The 14,947-nt window shown below is 49.6% G+C and overlaps 1 protein-coding gene across 7 annotated transcripts in view; it reads right to left on the bottom strand.

Moving 5' to 3' along the window:
- The window catches only part of LOC104568298 (microtubule-associated protein tau), a 40,004-nt gene that overhangs the window by 24,223 nt on the left and 834 nt on the right, over positions 1–14,947 (bottom strand). The window lies entirely within an intron of this gene.

Below are 14,947 nucleotides of genomic sequence, written 5' to 3'. Positions count from 1 at the left end.
TAGCCCTGAAATCCCAAAATATAACGTTAACCTCATGTAGAGAGCATAAAATAACCTGGGCATGAGCAGGAGAGTTTGAAATCTAACTCACAAACATGCTGCTCTCGTGTGTTTGTACGGTGAAAAGCGTAAGAGAAACAAACCCAAAAGTGCCTGCGGGACAGGGTGCAGTTTTCCTCACGCACTGCCTCTTGGCAGGAGGCAGATCCTATCCCCCCACAACAGCAGGAGCTCCCCATCCTCCCAGTCCTGCTCACCTCCCTGATTGCTTAAGGATGCTTAAATCTTGGCCTCCAAGCTGCTGACCCAGAGCAAACTGCTGTCAAATAAACTGAGCTGCACTACACCCTTGTTCTTTCCTTAGTCTGCCGCCTTTTCTCTCTTTTTCACACATGTTTTTCGAGGAGAAGAGCGATTAGGGTCTGTCCCAGCCTTCCTGGAAAGAAACATTTAGTCCTGACTTGTCTGGCCAAGGTGGCTAAGATTCAAACCCACTACAAGGGGGTTGATGAAAGAGCATCAGCAGCAGAGAAGTAAAGAAATCCTGGAAGGACCACGGAATGAATCCATGGGGGAGTGTGAATCCACGTGGGAGTGCAAATCCATGGGTTCTACACTGCATAGCTCTCCCAGCAGAAGGGTTTGGAAATGCCCAGGCTGCAAAATCGTGCAGCTACACTCAGCAGGAGCATAATCCCTCCAGGCATCTGTCCCTTCCTGAGGGTGCTGCACCTCCCTCTCCTCCTTGGTTTCCCTCCATCTGTGCTAGAAGCACTAGGAGCAGCAAATTCCAGGATGTACCAAGGCACACGCAGCCAGAAGGGATATATCCCCTCGAAACCAAGCAGAAAATTACACAGTTCATGTGCAAAACACTTCTAATTGGAACCTTTCAATTCTGCTTCACGTTTTCACTAATGTGATAAATTCGTAAGACTAAATGGAATTTAAACCTTAAGAAAATGGCATAATTTGGATGAGGCTGTCTTTCCTTTGTTCTTTTTAAAGATGGTCTGAAAATTGCACAGCTGAGAAACTACTTAGCTGAGCAACTACTTACATTATAAAGTATATAATGATAATCCTTCTTTTCTTGTTTTCTCTTTTCAAACAGGAGGAAGGGGAAATCCCTCTTGGGGAAAAACATAATATTCAGGGAAAGACTGTTTGAAAAAAAAACAGTAAAACCAGCCCCACCTTAAAGCAAGAGTTCACTAATGAATAATTAGGCCAAGGATAATGTAGAGATAAATTTTCAGCACCACCTTCTGCACAGTAGATAAAGCCCAAACCCATTTATCCATTTCCAGCAGAACTATCCTGGCCGAGCAGGGACACTATCTGAAGAGCAACAGCCTATCCCATTATTAACAGCTCCCTGCAAGTTGTACATTTTTTCACCCCCAGAGCCTGCCTGTTGGGAGAAGCAGCACATTTAACAGTCGTATTTGAGCTGCGCAAGGGCATTCAAGAGGACAATGATGGGGGCAACAGTTTTATTGCCAGGAGCAGGAGAAACCGGACGACTTGTGGCAGTGACTTGTGGGGATGCTCACTCTGTATGTACACCCTGTTCAAGTCCCTCAGCACAAATCCAATTTTCCCAAGTTTCGGAGAGAATGAGGTTTAATGGGAAGCACTCGGCAGTCTCCTGTCACGGTGTGATACGGTGCTGGCCAAGGCAGTAGTTTTGCTGTTTGACGTCGTTATCGGGGCAGGTCAGAGCACAGCACTGGGGGCCTGATGTGGTCCAGGGCGTTCAAGCAGCTCTGGGGCACAGTGAATTAAGCTCAATACTGCGGCACCAGGAGCCCGGCCCCAGAGCACATGTTCTGTACAAAATGTTAGGGGCTAAAAGCCAAAACGGCTACGGAAGCACTTTACATCCCGAAGTGCCCAAAGCCTATGGGACCACATCTCCGGCGAGTGAAATGAAACAATCCTTTAGCAGCCGTCAACGGCGCGGAAGTTGAGGACAGGAAGCAAAAGCTGTTAAGAGTCAGTTCAAAGTCCAGATGAGATTTAAAGAGGAAAAAATAAGTTTTCCATGTGGAATTTGGCCAGGATGCTAAAAGCAACATCGCAGAGACCTCTCGGAGCAGCCTACCAGCTTCATGTGAGGGCCCTCACACTGCCTGCAGAACCACTCAATGCCTTTCGCCCGGCAGCCGACGGTGGCTCGAGACGGCAGGGCCACATCCCTGTTACTGTCCTGCACTGCTGCCCTGCAGAAGCGAGTGGGAAATGAGAGTGGCCCTTGCTCTGCGTGCACTGCCCATTCTGCAAATTAATTTCTGACCAGCTTAGCAGGCATGAACACAGAGGCTTGGTCCGGTCTGGCAGTGGAAATAAATCTACTGTAGCACAGCTGGGGTGGCACTGCTGGGAGGAAATATAACTGCTCAATTCACGGTAACCCTCCCAGCACGGCCCACAGTGAAAACAGGTCCAAACTCAACAAATGCTGCATCTCTCCTCCAAGGGGAATCGTAAGGGCTGCTTTGAGCACTGTTTCACAAAAAGACCCACAAAGCAGGACCAGAAAAGAAAATGTAAGCAGTAAATGAACAAAATACACGAGAAGCTCTCAGCTGGAACACACTTGAGCTCTGTACACAGGGCATAAACCAGCCTGTGGGGTTGGAAAGAAACTTCTCCCAGGAAGCGGCACTTTTTTCCCAGCAGGAGATCCCTCCGGGAAAGGCACAGGGCACTAGGCAGCCCCTTGCCTGGTCTGACGCTGCACTTCTTGCATGCCAAGGCCCAGTCCCACTGGCCATACTCAGGGAGAGCGATGAGGCCACGTCTGCACCCAGCAGATCCCTCTCGCTGCGGCCGTTCAAGATACACAATAGCCAACCCCAGCACTCGCCACTTGGGAAGATTTAGATCCCAAATTCAGTCCAGCAGCTTGAAGCTTTAATCCCTTGATGAAAGGTCTCTTTGCAAGGAAAGGTGAAGGGAAACAGTGCTGAAAACAACGTACCCTATTGAAACGGGCCAGTGGTGGAGGGGGCAGAGAGCAGATGTCGGGGAGCACACAGCCGCGCCTTGGTGGCACTTGGCCTTGCGTAATCAGCGCCAGGTGACATCATTAGCGCTGTCACAAAGTGGGTGGCAAGTGCAGCCCTCGGCCCCACCGGTGCCGGGGTGGGGCGGCCCTCGGCACCGCAGCCATGGAGCCCCGGGCTGAAGGGAGGGATGTGGCAGTCCCTCCTGATTTGGAGCGGTCACGGTGCCGTCCTGCATCCTGCTGTAGGAGGTGGAGGGCGGATGTGCAACTCCAGCACGAGAGCTGACGACTTGAGTCAACCGTGCCCAAACCCCCCAGCTAACATAGAAACAGATCTCTGGGTACAGGGAGTGGTTACTAGCTGCACATCCACAAGGGAACAGAGGAAAAAGGACATTTCAGACCAGGGAGATACTGGCAGGATTTGCACACTCATCCCTGGGCACTACCAGACACAGGTCACTAACCGTTCACGCAGCCACCGAGGGACCCAGCTCATGTTTGGGCACTGCTAGTACGAAGCTGCTGCGTCCCCTGCGCCTGCAGGGGCGCTTCCCTTCTCCGTTATTTAAGCAGGAAGGACAGCAAGGATCCAGCCTTGTTACTTGAAAGCGAAACCCCAACTAACACAAGCCAACTAAGTGCAACCTCTGAAAGGTGATCAAATGCAAACGGGGTTTTTAAAAAAAGCACGATGCCATCTGAATTAATTAAAACGGAGCGACAGCCTCGTGAAATAGCGTTGGCTGAAAGGCTGTGCATAATTCATAAACAGCTTCCTTTTCATCTCCTTTGTGTATTTTTCCGAGTACTGTTTTTCCCAGAAGCTGACAGATGAAGGAACACTGAGAGTCACCTCATTAATTGCAAGCACTGTCTAATATGCAGCAAGCACGAGAAATTACATGGAGTTTCAAGTTATCTAGTCAAGAGGCTGGAAAACTTCCTTTGGGGCACAAAGAAGGATGCAAGTCTCTTAGAAGAGCAGAAGGGAACTGCAAAAGAAATACTCCCAAGAAGGAATTTCCTTCTTTGTTTTTAATTTTTTTTTTTTGAGTATAACTCACTCCTTGGAGGGCAGGACCTTTGACACCTCTCCCTGGTGACAGACCTACTATGCAGACTTGTGTTGGTTCCAGTTCATTACGGGGCGGCTCCGAGGACCACAGGGGGCTCAGCGCAGCAGGGGGCTCCCATTCAGGCTCTGTGCACCCATTCGGGACCAGAACGTTACCAAGCAACAAGGCAACGAAGACATCCCACACACGATGACACAAGAACGGCTGAGATGCAAGAATCCAAGGGACTGTCACTACGTGGCCAGCAGCAGAACAAGCTGCACAGAGTGAATGGCTGGCAGAGGTCCCCGGGATGCGCTCGCAGCCAGAGAGATGCCCAGGGACACTCGTGTGCTGACAAGTTCTTCAGTGTTGCTGAGATTTAAACTAACAGAATTTGCCATCCCAAATCAGCTTAGGGCCAGTTCAGCAGCTGCCTCCAAGCAGGGTGGCAATTAGGAGGCCGGATTAGCTGGGCGCACAACCCCACCACATGCAGTTGGCTGGAGGAGTCAGGCAACAGTTGTGTCTGGGAATCTCTTTTCTGGCCAGGTGAAAGGATGTGGCAACACGGCCCCTTCCAGGAACAGCCACTTGCTGGGAATTGCAGGAGGGAACCTATGTAGTGTCGTGCAACGTAGGGATGCAAACCCTAAATCTTGCATTAATCTCTGCTGGCAGAAGCACAAGGTAGTTTTGAGATGTATCATTCCCGCTCTTCCCTGCAAGGAGAAACAAGGCAAAGAGCCTTGTCACAAAGTGGGCTGGGGACAAACCAGAGGGGAAGGCGGGTCCCTCACAGCGCAATCCTGTCCTCCCAGCAGTGCTGCCGCTTCCGACATCCTTCTCCTCCAGGGAATGGCCACTTCAGGAGGAGAAAACAGAGGAAAATCCCAATCTAGGCTCCCAGGTGTGGATGTCAACAGAGGCAATGAGGTCCTGAAGACCCATTTTCCTGCAGAAATCCTAAATGGGTTACAAGGCTGAACTCATTTTTAATGTGACATGGTGCTTCCACCTCAACCTGTAGCATCTCCGGCTGCTACTAGGACCTTTCTCCCCGATCTTTAACTCCTTCCTACATTCCCATCTGTGTGGCTTAACTGAAAGTCAAAACCAACCTTTTGCAACACCACACCACACACCCACTGCACCACACACACGAATCCCTTTTCCATGCATGTACAAGTGGGCATTAAAGGGTGATTGCTGCCCTCCGTATCCCTCTTCCCATGCCATGCTGTGATGCAAAGATCAGGCTGCCTTTAAGTCCACTAACTTTAGCTAGATTAAAGCTCTGATCAGAGGGACTTACACAGCAGCAGAAAAGGAAGCATCAGGAGTTTTAAAGCTGGCTTGCTCTGTTCAGCAGGCTCTTCATGAATAGAAGAAGAGAAGCCTCTTTAGTAGGGATTTACTAGGCTACCTCTGGATTTCTGCCCATCCTCCTGCTGGAGTATCTTGTGGTCGTGCATTTCCCAGAGCTACAGGATGGTCCGGGGGTGGATAAATTCTTCCTCCCCCCAGATCCTGCTTGCTTTGTGGAGCCTTTAAGCAGCTGGACATGTAGAGCGGATCAAAGAGATGGCAGAGGATCGTATTTAGCAGCTAATTCTTTTTGAGAATTCCCATCCCAGGCTTGGCTCCGCCCTTTGGAAAAGGGAGAAGGAAAATTTCAGCCTCTTCACTGTTACTGCAAATGGGCAGCCCTCTTCTTCCAGTACTGGCTCACGGCTCTTTCAGCTGGTTCTCCAGGCCACCGGATAAAACAGGGAGACTCTTGACACAAACTGCCAGGAAATAATCAGGATGGTTGTTCCCACAGCGAGCAGGCGGCAAAACCCCTTTCAGCAGCCGCTGGTACGAAGAGCTTGGCAGGGCTCATCTGCTCCAGGATGCTTGCAATCCACCACGGGCTAGACTATTAGGCTGCCCAGCAGTTTCTCATGGTTATCCCCATTTTCTTCATTAACGTGAGGTCAGAAACAAACTGACAGGGCTTGCTTCATGCTTCGGAGAGTACCCAAACACATCCCAGGGCAGGGAAGGGCTCCCCCATAAAGGATCGGCCCACTGCCAGGCAGAGGCTAATTGAGCTTGCAGCGAGCACTGTCGCTCCCTGCCTGCATTTCCAGACTAAGCTCCCGAAACATAATTTAGCTGATCCAAGAGCTGAAAAACACACCCAAATTCCCTATTTATTAGCCAGACAGCCTCCAAACAGCCTCAGACAAACAAAAGGGCCACCCCCTACGCTGGCTGCACCGCAGTGCCGTGACACCAGCAGCCCAAGGCTGGGATGAGGAGGCTCCAAGCCCATTAGGGAGCAGCAGTTCCTTGAAAGCAACTCTGCCGTTTGGTGCTATGCGAGCTCTCGAGCACCGTCTCCATTTTACAACCCGCGGCTTTGCAGCACAGCACAGGTCCCAGCAGAGATGAGCGCCGGCATGAGAGGCAAAGCCCTCTGCTCGTTTCTATTCTCCGCAGCCTTCCGCAGAAGCACACGTTCAATGGGACGCGCTTGGCTACAGAAATATCAGAAACCTGCTGTGAATGTGCAGTCAAAAAGCAGCCCCGAGCCATTTGCACACTGCCTAGACCAGTGGCACACGCTGCACTGAAGAACTGAATACTCTGGGTTTAAGTGCATAACATGCAGAGTTTGGGGCAGAGAGGACAGAAACCAGTTGGCACTGGGTATCTTGAAATAGTCAAGTGAGAAGGAAGCGTCCCTGCTGTGCAAATGGACTTGAGGATGTGGGTGTGAGTACTGCCTTCCACCTCAGCCAAAGTGGGACACGGGCAAGACCATGGGAAGGACCCAGGCTAGGTGGCAAAAACACAGATGTCAGGCTCAGAGCCACCAACGCTTTCACTAGGGAAGGCACAAAGAGCGTGGGCCCTACCTCAAAACAAGGCAGAGTAAGAGGGGACTTCAACAGGAGCAGAAGCCAATCTTGGAGAGCACTGCTTGCTTCCTGTCCTTCTCCTTATGCCACTACTGCTCTTCTGACCTCCTAGCGTGGTTCAAGGCACTAAACCAGCAGAAAGTGAATCTCTTACTCCCTCAAGAAGTTTTCTGGGAGATTATGTGCTGTGGATCTTTCAGCCCGGGCTTGCAGGACAGATACAGCAGGGGAGATGCAACAGCACAGGAGGTGAGGATGGTGCCAGCACCGCTGCCATGTGGGAGGTGAGGACGGTGCCAGCACCGCTGCCATGCAGCTGCGCCTTGAGTCTCTCCCTGTTTTGCCTCAGGCTGCAGAACCTGCTGTCAAGCCGCAAGGTACCTATTTATTGCTTACTTTGATCTCATTTGTTTTTCTTTCTTTGATTTCACAGTACTGACAACATTTGCTGCACTCTGGCAGAACAGTCTATGCAAAAGTTCTCTGAATTTTTAATGCTGGCACAGTGATAAAGATATTTAATAAGATGTGCCATGTCACAGCTCTAGCCTACAAATGCACAAGTGCCCCACTGCAGATACTCATGAGTGCACAGCACAAAGCCAGGAAAGGGCTGCGGATACTAATGTTGTTAAGAGACTTTCTTGGGGCATGGATAATATTCAAGGTGCCTTGTTGGGCTGGGCTTCCCATTTCTGAAGTTATTTCAAGTTATTTCAACACATGGCTAGAATTAAAACGATGACAACAGCACCATCTGCTCCAGCTCCTGACACCCCACCCTGGTTGGCATCGCTCTTGCAGCAACAGAAATCTTGTCCTGGGGAAGCAGCCAAGTCAGGGGAGTTGTTCCTAGGCAGCACTATTTTACTCCTATGGCATCCGAATTCACAGCGCCGCTGGCTGCAGAGGTGGCATCCGGCATCCCAGAGCAGCAAGGTTTCCACCGCTGCCACAAGGAGCAGGGAGTGACGGGCACGGTATCCCGGCACTTTGCTAAGCAGAGGTGAGCGCTGCCCTCAGCGAGGGGAAGGAGCCCAGGGAAGGGTCTCAGGAGCACATGCAGGAACTGATGTCACAGCTCAGCGCTGCTGTGAGAACGTTGGTCTCAATGCACGTCCGTGCCAACCCCACCACCCAACAGGGCTCCAAACACCCTGACTACAAGGGCAGGGCAGGCCTGGGGAGATGGACAGACAGTAACATCTTTAGACACCAGCAGAAGTCAGCAGCACTTGAGGACCAGAGCTCATATTTACAGAAGAGTAAAAATCCAGCAAAATCTGTCTTTGTACCTTTCATAACCAGCAAGCCCCAATGTGAACCATGATGATGCACAAGACAAACAGGGATTTTTAAATGACAGAACGAATGACATATAAAACAAATGACAAAAAAAAAATATTTGTACACAAAATACGTCCCAGTTGAGCTCTCAGATGTCTCTCTCCAGCTGGTCTTCACACACTTTTGGTCACTCAGGATGACATTCAGGTCAGTCTCTTGCTTTCAATCTAGTTTAACAGTGCTGAAGAGCCATCCCAAAAGCTAAAGGATAAGCAGTGAGTTTAAAATCAGAACCTGTATGGGTTTCATCCTGCACAGGAACTAGATGGAAGCCTATCTTCCAGGAGGGATGAACAGTCAAAATTGTCCAAGTGTAAGGTTGCCCCAAGTCTCAAAATTCAGGCTCAACCTTCCCCAATACATTCATTAAAAATAAAGGAGGTGCAACCAGTATCCTCAGAGATTTCATCCCCTTTCAGCTCTAAATGCAGCTCTGCTGTCACACACGTGATATGCATGAAAGGACAGCCTGCTTCCGAGCCTTACTTCTCGCTTAAAATAATATTGCGGCAAGTCTCAGGTTACCAGAGACCCATTCGCGCTCTGTAAGGTCACAGTCTCTTCTCCAGATCCCCAAAACAAAGGGTTGCAGGGCTGCAGATATTTCAGCAGTGCCGCTTTTCATTGCAGCTCATGAACAGGGGCCATTTTGAACAGGGCCACACCTAGGGCCACACTGCTCTGTCATTTCTTATCGAGGTGGCCTAGAGCAGTTCACTGCTGGTGGAAGATGCTGGGTTGAGACCTCAAAGTGAGAGCTGGCAGCAGCAAACAACGCCTGGCTGCAGCCCAGCAGCCCTCCCCAGCTTATGGGGCAGCCCATCTTCACAGATTTGCAGCGCTCAGATATTGCCCTCTCTGCAGATTACAGGAACTGCATTTTTTAGTGATCCTTACTCAGTTCCAAAACTCATTTTACACATTCCCAAGTGACAATCAGATGATCCATCTTGGGCATCGCCAAGGTACGTCTAACTCCCTCCTGCCAATCACGGCTTCCTAGTATTTCATCCAAGGCGTTTCAAGCTATTTTGCTGTGGGCACCAGGAAGGTGCTTTTCATCTGAGCTGCTTCAGCCACGATACAGGATTCTTCCATTTAAGGACTTAAACGAGCATAAAGAGGCTCTTGGATGTTTCAACAGAGCGAGCGGACGCAGGGAGTCTGCGACCCCTCCACAGCGGAGGTCCATGAGCTACAATGAAACACGCTTCAGATCTGAGCGCAGGGCTCCGGCGGCCACAACAAGGAGCCCTTTAACAGGCACAATAAAAGGGGCTGCTCTCTCTGCAATGAAGCCGTAGCAGATGCCTTCCCATTAAACGGAATTCTAGACTCTTCCCTTCTAGCCCAGAGGAACTTGTGGGTAGGGAGGGGCTGACAAGGTAATTCAGCTAACACTTAAGTAGGGAAAAGACAAAATGTGTGCAAATTAGGCTACAAAACCCTAAAACAAGGATGTGAAAACAATAGCATCATCACTGACTGCTGTCTCCAGGTTCACATCACCACTTTTACCATCACCATCCACCACTGCAATCCATCCAAATCCGCTATCTCCATGTCAGTCCCGCCCTTTCTGAGCCTGTTCTCTTGTTTACTAACAGGGAGTGACTACAAACAGGCCTGCAGTAGCTTTTTACCTGAAGTTTTTATTCGCTTTCCTTTTTGTAACCAAAAGCATTATTTCTTACTTCTGCCTGAATATGCCCGTAAGGCTCTGTTATTCCACCAGAAGATGCCAAGAGAAAAGCATGCTGTTTCCATCCAATTTGGGGATGCCCATTGTTAAAGCCACTTCTGCAAACGCCTCCAGCTAGCTCTGGGGCAGCATCGTTTGGCAGGATTACGAGACAGTGGTAGAAACCACTAAGAAAGAAAGAAATTCAGAGAGCAGAATTGCTTGGGGTAAAGTCTGCCCTCAAATTCAAAGTCAGTGGGAGCTGAAAATGAACCACAAACGACAGAATTCAGTCTTCGGAATAAAACTCAGCCTTGAGCTCATCGGCACTCGACGTCCGATACTGCACGCTACACAGACAGCTGCTGGCAACAAGCCCCTGAAGCTGCTGAAACCACCCGGGCCAGCTCCAATCACAGGTCTAACCCTCCAACCACAATTCAGTCCCAGCAACTCTTACCCCATCGCGGGCAGGATCTGCAGCAGGAGGGTAATAAAATACCTGGCACCTGCATGGAGCTGGTCAGCATTTTATAGAAGGTGGCTCAGCATTGGGAAAGGAACCTGAGCTGTACGTGTACCTCTTGAAGCCCTGGACCTGATGTGACATCATCCAAGCAGTGCTCTGCTGTCATTTAATTCCATCATTCCAATGATTTATAAAGAAAAAAAAAAGACCAAAAACATTGACCACATTTATAATCTACAGAAATGTTAGTTTCTCCTTCAGTTTTAGTCCTACTAGGGTTTGCTTACTTCTGTCCAGATCAAGTTCTGTAGATTTTCTGCATAGAAGTGCATTTTTATACAAAGGCTCTTGTTGCCAGCCAGTACTGATACACGGCCTTGTGTGTTCACAACACAGAGCCTAAAGCTACAAACCAACCTCTGGAAAGCTCATCCCACTGGAATATTCCCTTCCCTTGGGAAAGCCTCTTCCTACACATGCCTTCTGTCACCTCTGCATCTTCAAACTAACAGTACAACGAACACACCCACTGGTGCCCTCTTTTCTTTACATATCCAAGGAAGAGACTGAAAACAGGAGCACACTGCATAGAACCACTGTCTTCACTAATCAGATTACTTGGAGGGAAAGGGAGAAAACAGTGGATTGATTTCTGAGGAGCATGAAGGGCTCAGGCTTGCAGAGAAAATCCCCTCAGGCCCGAAGGCACAGATACTGCTCCTCCAGATTCCAGTGCTCCATATGCTTTTCCAGGCACTTTAAGAAAGTCAACCTGCAACAGATTTCACTGAGCAACAGAGCTCAAACTCACAGATGGAGGCCTGTCCTTCAGTGGGAAGAGATCCTCCACCCAGGGAGGGCACTTGTTCACAAAGAAGCAGAGATCCAGTTCAGCAAAGGCTTTACCTCTAGTGCAACAGAACCAGCCTGATGCCCTGCAGAGCCACCTCTTTAGGGCTCATCCACTGAACAGCCCACGAACCTCCATTCAGGATCACTTATCCTAATTCTTTTTCTGGTTTGAGTGGGGACATCTCCACAGTGCTCTGCAAGGATTAGCAATCCCGCTTGAGTTACTTCTGCAATTCCCTTCTTCCCTGCCTCCCTAGGTAAGAGAGCCCTGCCAACAAGCCTTGCATTACATCCTGGTCTAGTTTATTGATAAGAACTCCAAACGCAAAGGGATGTCCTTGGGGTGAGCCCCATGCCAGCCCTCTGGGGACCAAATATCAAAAATAAGCTTCTTAGTGAAAATCAGAGAACATGCTAGAAGCAAAGAAACCTGAAAAGCTAGCCCAGCTTGGATATGATTGCCATGAAAGGGAAAACCTCCCCTGAAAGAGCCGCTGTCTTTCTCCAAACCCACTGACTGCTGCTCTCTGACTAGAGGCTGGAAACAGTCGGGAAAGCAGAACCCATTCCTGTACGAGCATCCCAACCCCTGCTCTCATTTTTCAGCCCCACATCCACATGCAGCCAAAGCCTGGGTAGCAATAAACCAACCTGCCAGCTGACTGCACCAAGCAGCAGGCTAAGCAAACTGGAGAAGCCCGGCAGCTGGGCTGAAGCCAGCGCACTGCTTCTTTTTTGACCAATTCATCAAGTGTCGGCATCATGAGGTCACTACAGCTAAACTAGTGGCCCTCCTCCGAAAGAGGCAGAGGCAGCAAACAAGCCCCAGCAATGCACTGCGCTCGCAAAACAGCTTATTCTGCTCTAGACAAAACTTTAGCTTTCTTCCAGCTTTTGGTTGAAGGGTCCATAGGAAACGAGGGAACAGCCACCCTCAACACTTCCCCACAGACACTGCTTCATGATCCAATTTTCAGCGCTTCTCAAACCCAAAGGGATTTGCGTGGAAGTCTGGACAGAGACGCCCCACAGCACCGGCATCTCAAACAGCAACGTCAAACGGCCACATGGGCAAGTACACAGCGTCCAACAGGCAACACAGTGACCACCACGCTGCTGTAAATGTCAGGACAATTTGTCACTCCCATGTTGAGGAACACAGGCTTTCAAAAGAACCTGAAAGACAAACCACAGCCCAGCTCACTTGCATTTTAAATACATGTTTCCCCCGGCCATTCCTAGCTCCAAAGCTCAACTGCCAAATGAAGATTTAAATGTCAGAAAGGAGTAATATACTTTACTCCCTGCTATCAGAAAAACCATCCCAAGCCCAGGGATACACAGGGAGCAATACAGTGGGCAGTCCCTTCCAAACTCCATGCCTGGTGACACCTTGGTGACAGAGAAAGCGAGGACACAACTGAGGGGTACATACGTGCTATGAGGAATGGAGGTGTTTTAAAATGAGGCACAAGAGGCAGGAGATTAGGAAACCTACCCTACTGCTGGGCCTTTTCCCTCACTTCTTCCCTGAACAAGGAGAAGAGATTTATCTCCTCATGGCTTTCAGGGAGGGGAACGGGAATGAGAGCTGCAGCACTACTTTTCCAGGACAGTTTAAATAGGGTTCGCTTGGTCAAAGTGAGTCCTGCTGAAATTGCAATTTATTAAGCACAGAGAGAGGGCTGCTTAGGGCCTTGGGAAGGAAGAGGCTGGAAGCAGAAGCAGCGAGGCTATCTGAGACCATGGCAGGTACTGACATGGGGTAAGGAAGACTAAATTAGAAGCATGATCTGTAAATAACTTAAAGCAGTATTTTTAAAAGAGTAACGAGCGAGGAAGAGACACAAGGGCAATGTTTTTGCTGTACTTTTATCTGTTTATGCGCAGAGCCAAATCTACATCGCTGGGCTACAGCCCAGCAAGCGACACTCTTGTCACCTGCATCTTCAGCAGAAGGACCAGTATCCGTCTCCAGCAGAAGGACCAGTATCCGTCTCCTCTTTGTGAGAGCTCCACTGAGCACACAGAGGCCCTGACATTTCTCATCCCAGCTAATCTCCAGATGGAGATTTATCTGCTGAAATCCTTGCTGTCCTGTGTGGGGACCACATCATCTCCATGCATCTGCGGGGGATGTTGGATGGGGCCTTAGCAACAGGTTCACCTGAAAGCTGCAGACCAGCAGCAGGGCTGAGCGAACAGCCCACAGAGGAGCATTAAATCTTCAAATATTGACATTTCAGTCCAAGATCTACCTGTTAGGACTTACTGTCCTACAATCCTGTCATGCTGCTAGAAAGCCTTATAAAAGATGGAGTCTCAAGCAACCAAAGCCACAGGGTGTCTAAAAGAGAAGTCATGTTGTCCTTGAGTACAAGAGCTAGGTCTCGGGGGAAAAAAAAAAAACACCTACACCCCAAGTGCATCTTAATTCCAAAAATGTAAAGTGTTCATTCCTTCATTTTCAAGGACATTCAGCAGCATGAGGTACTTGTGTTAACATCTGGGGACTGCACAGGGAATCACGCCAAAGCCAGCCTTTCTTCTAAACATCATTACTCTATCAAGACCAAGAATGAGTAAATCCAGTATTTAGCACTGCATATGAATTATCTCCCTGAAAAGCCTCAATGCATTACAGGCAAGTCAGACACCTGATTTTTCTCCTTAAATTTACATATAAAAATAACAGGGGGAAAAAAAAAGAGGTCAAACATTTCGCACATCACAATGGAACAAAGCATAACTGGGTTAGATTATTTCCCATTCCTGGGGAAAATGGCATTTTAACGCTCCCTCTCTCAACTGCAGCCTGTCAGTACCCAACTGAGACTTGACAAGCCCATTTTCATTGTCCACCATGAGAGGAAAAAAAAATGCAAAAAATATGGATAGATTAAACCCTCAGGTTTGAGGTACTGGCAACAAAGGTAAAACGCCTTCATAGAGAGCAGCCATTGCTTGACAGAACAAATTAGTGTTTCTAGGTAGTGAATTTTGTCCCGATCATGCCGACAGGCTTCAGACACCTGCCTAGATGCACACGGATGAACACGGGGCAGCCAAGAAATTCGGTGCATGCAAATCGCCCGAGTGACAGCTTAGCTCATCCCGGCCGCTCCTTGCAGCGAGGCAGCTCCCAGGCGAGACCAGCCCCTCGCTGCAAATGGAGCTGCCCCTCGCGTGGTGCCACCGCCAGCAAATGGAAGCAGAAACTCCCTTTAAAGCGATGGCAGCCGCCCTCGCCCACCCAGCAGCGGGGCCGCTTGCCGAGCATCTTCCCTGCCGGGTGCTCCCTTACGCAGAGGTGGCGGATGGGGATGTGGGCAGAGGTGCCTGGCCCTCCAGTTAAGCTGGTTTCACTCGCCAGGGTTTTAATTGTGTAAAGGCAGGAGGGCAGATGCCTGGAAATACAGGTGTGGAAGGGAAGTTTCCTCACCAGGTGGAGTTAGACTGGAAACGTGGACGATGAGGAATGACTGCCCCGCACGGAGCGGTTTTGGGGAGATGCAGGAGGAAGCGGGATAAGGAAGCCCCCAACAGCCCCATTCCCAGCCCAAACCCACCACGGTGGGCACCAGCATCGCCAACCTGGCTAAAAAACACCCACCATGG

The sequence above is a fragment of the Tinamus guttatus genome, unplaced genomic scaffold (genome assembly GCF_059628265.1).
Source record: "Tinamus guttatus ecotype Peru unplaced genomic scaffold, ASM5962826v1 Tinamus_guttatus_pri_ptg000732l, whole genome shotgun sequence".
NCBI classification, from domain to species: domain Eukaryota; kingdom Metazoa; phylum Chordata; class Aves; order Tinamiformes; family Tinamidae; genus Tinamus; species Tinamus guttatus.
Note: the sequence above shows the minus strand (reverse complement) of the source record. Positions and strands in the feature narration are given on the sequence as shown.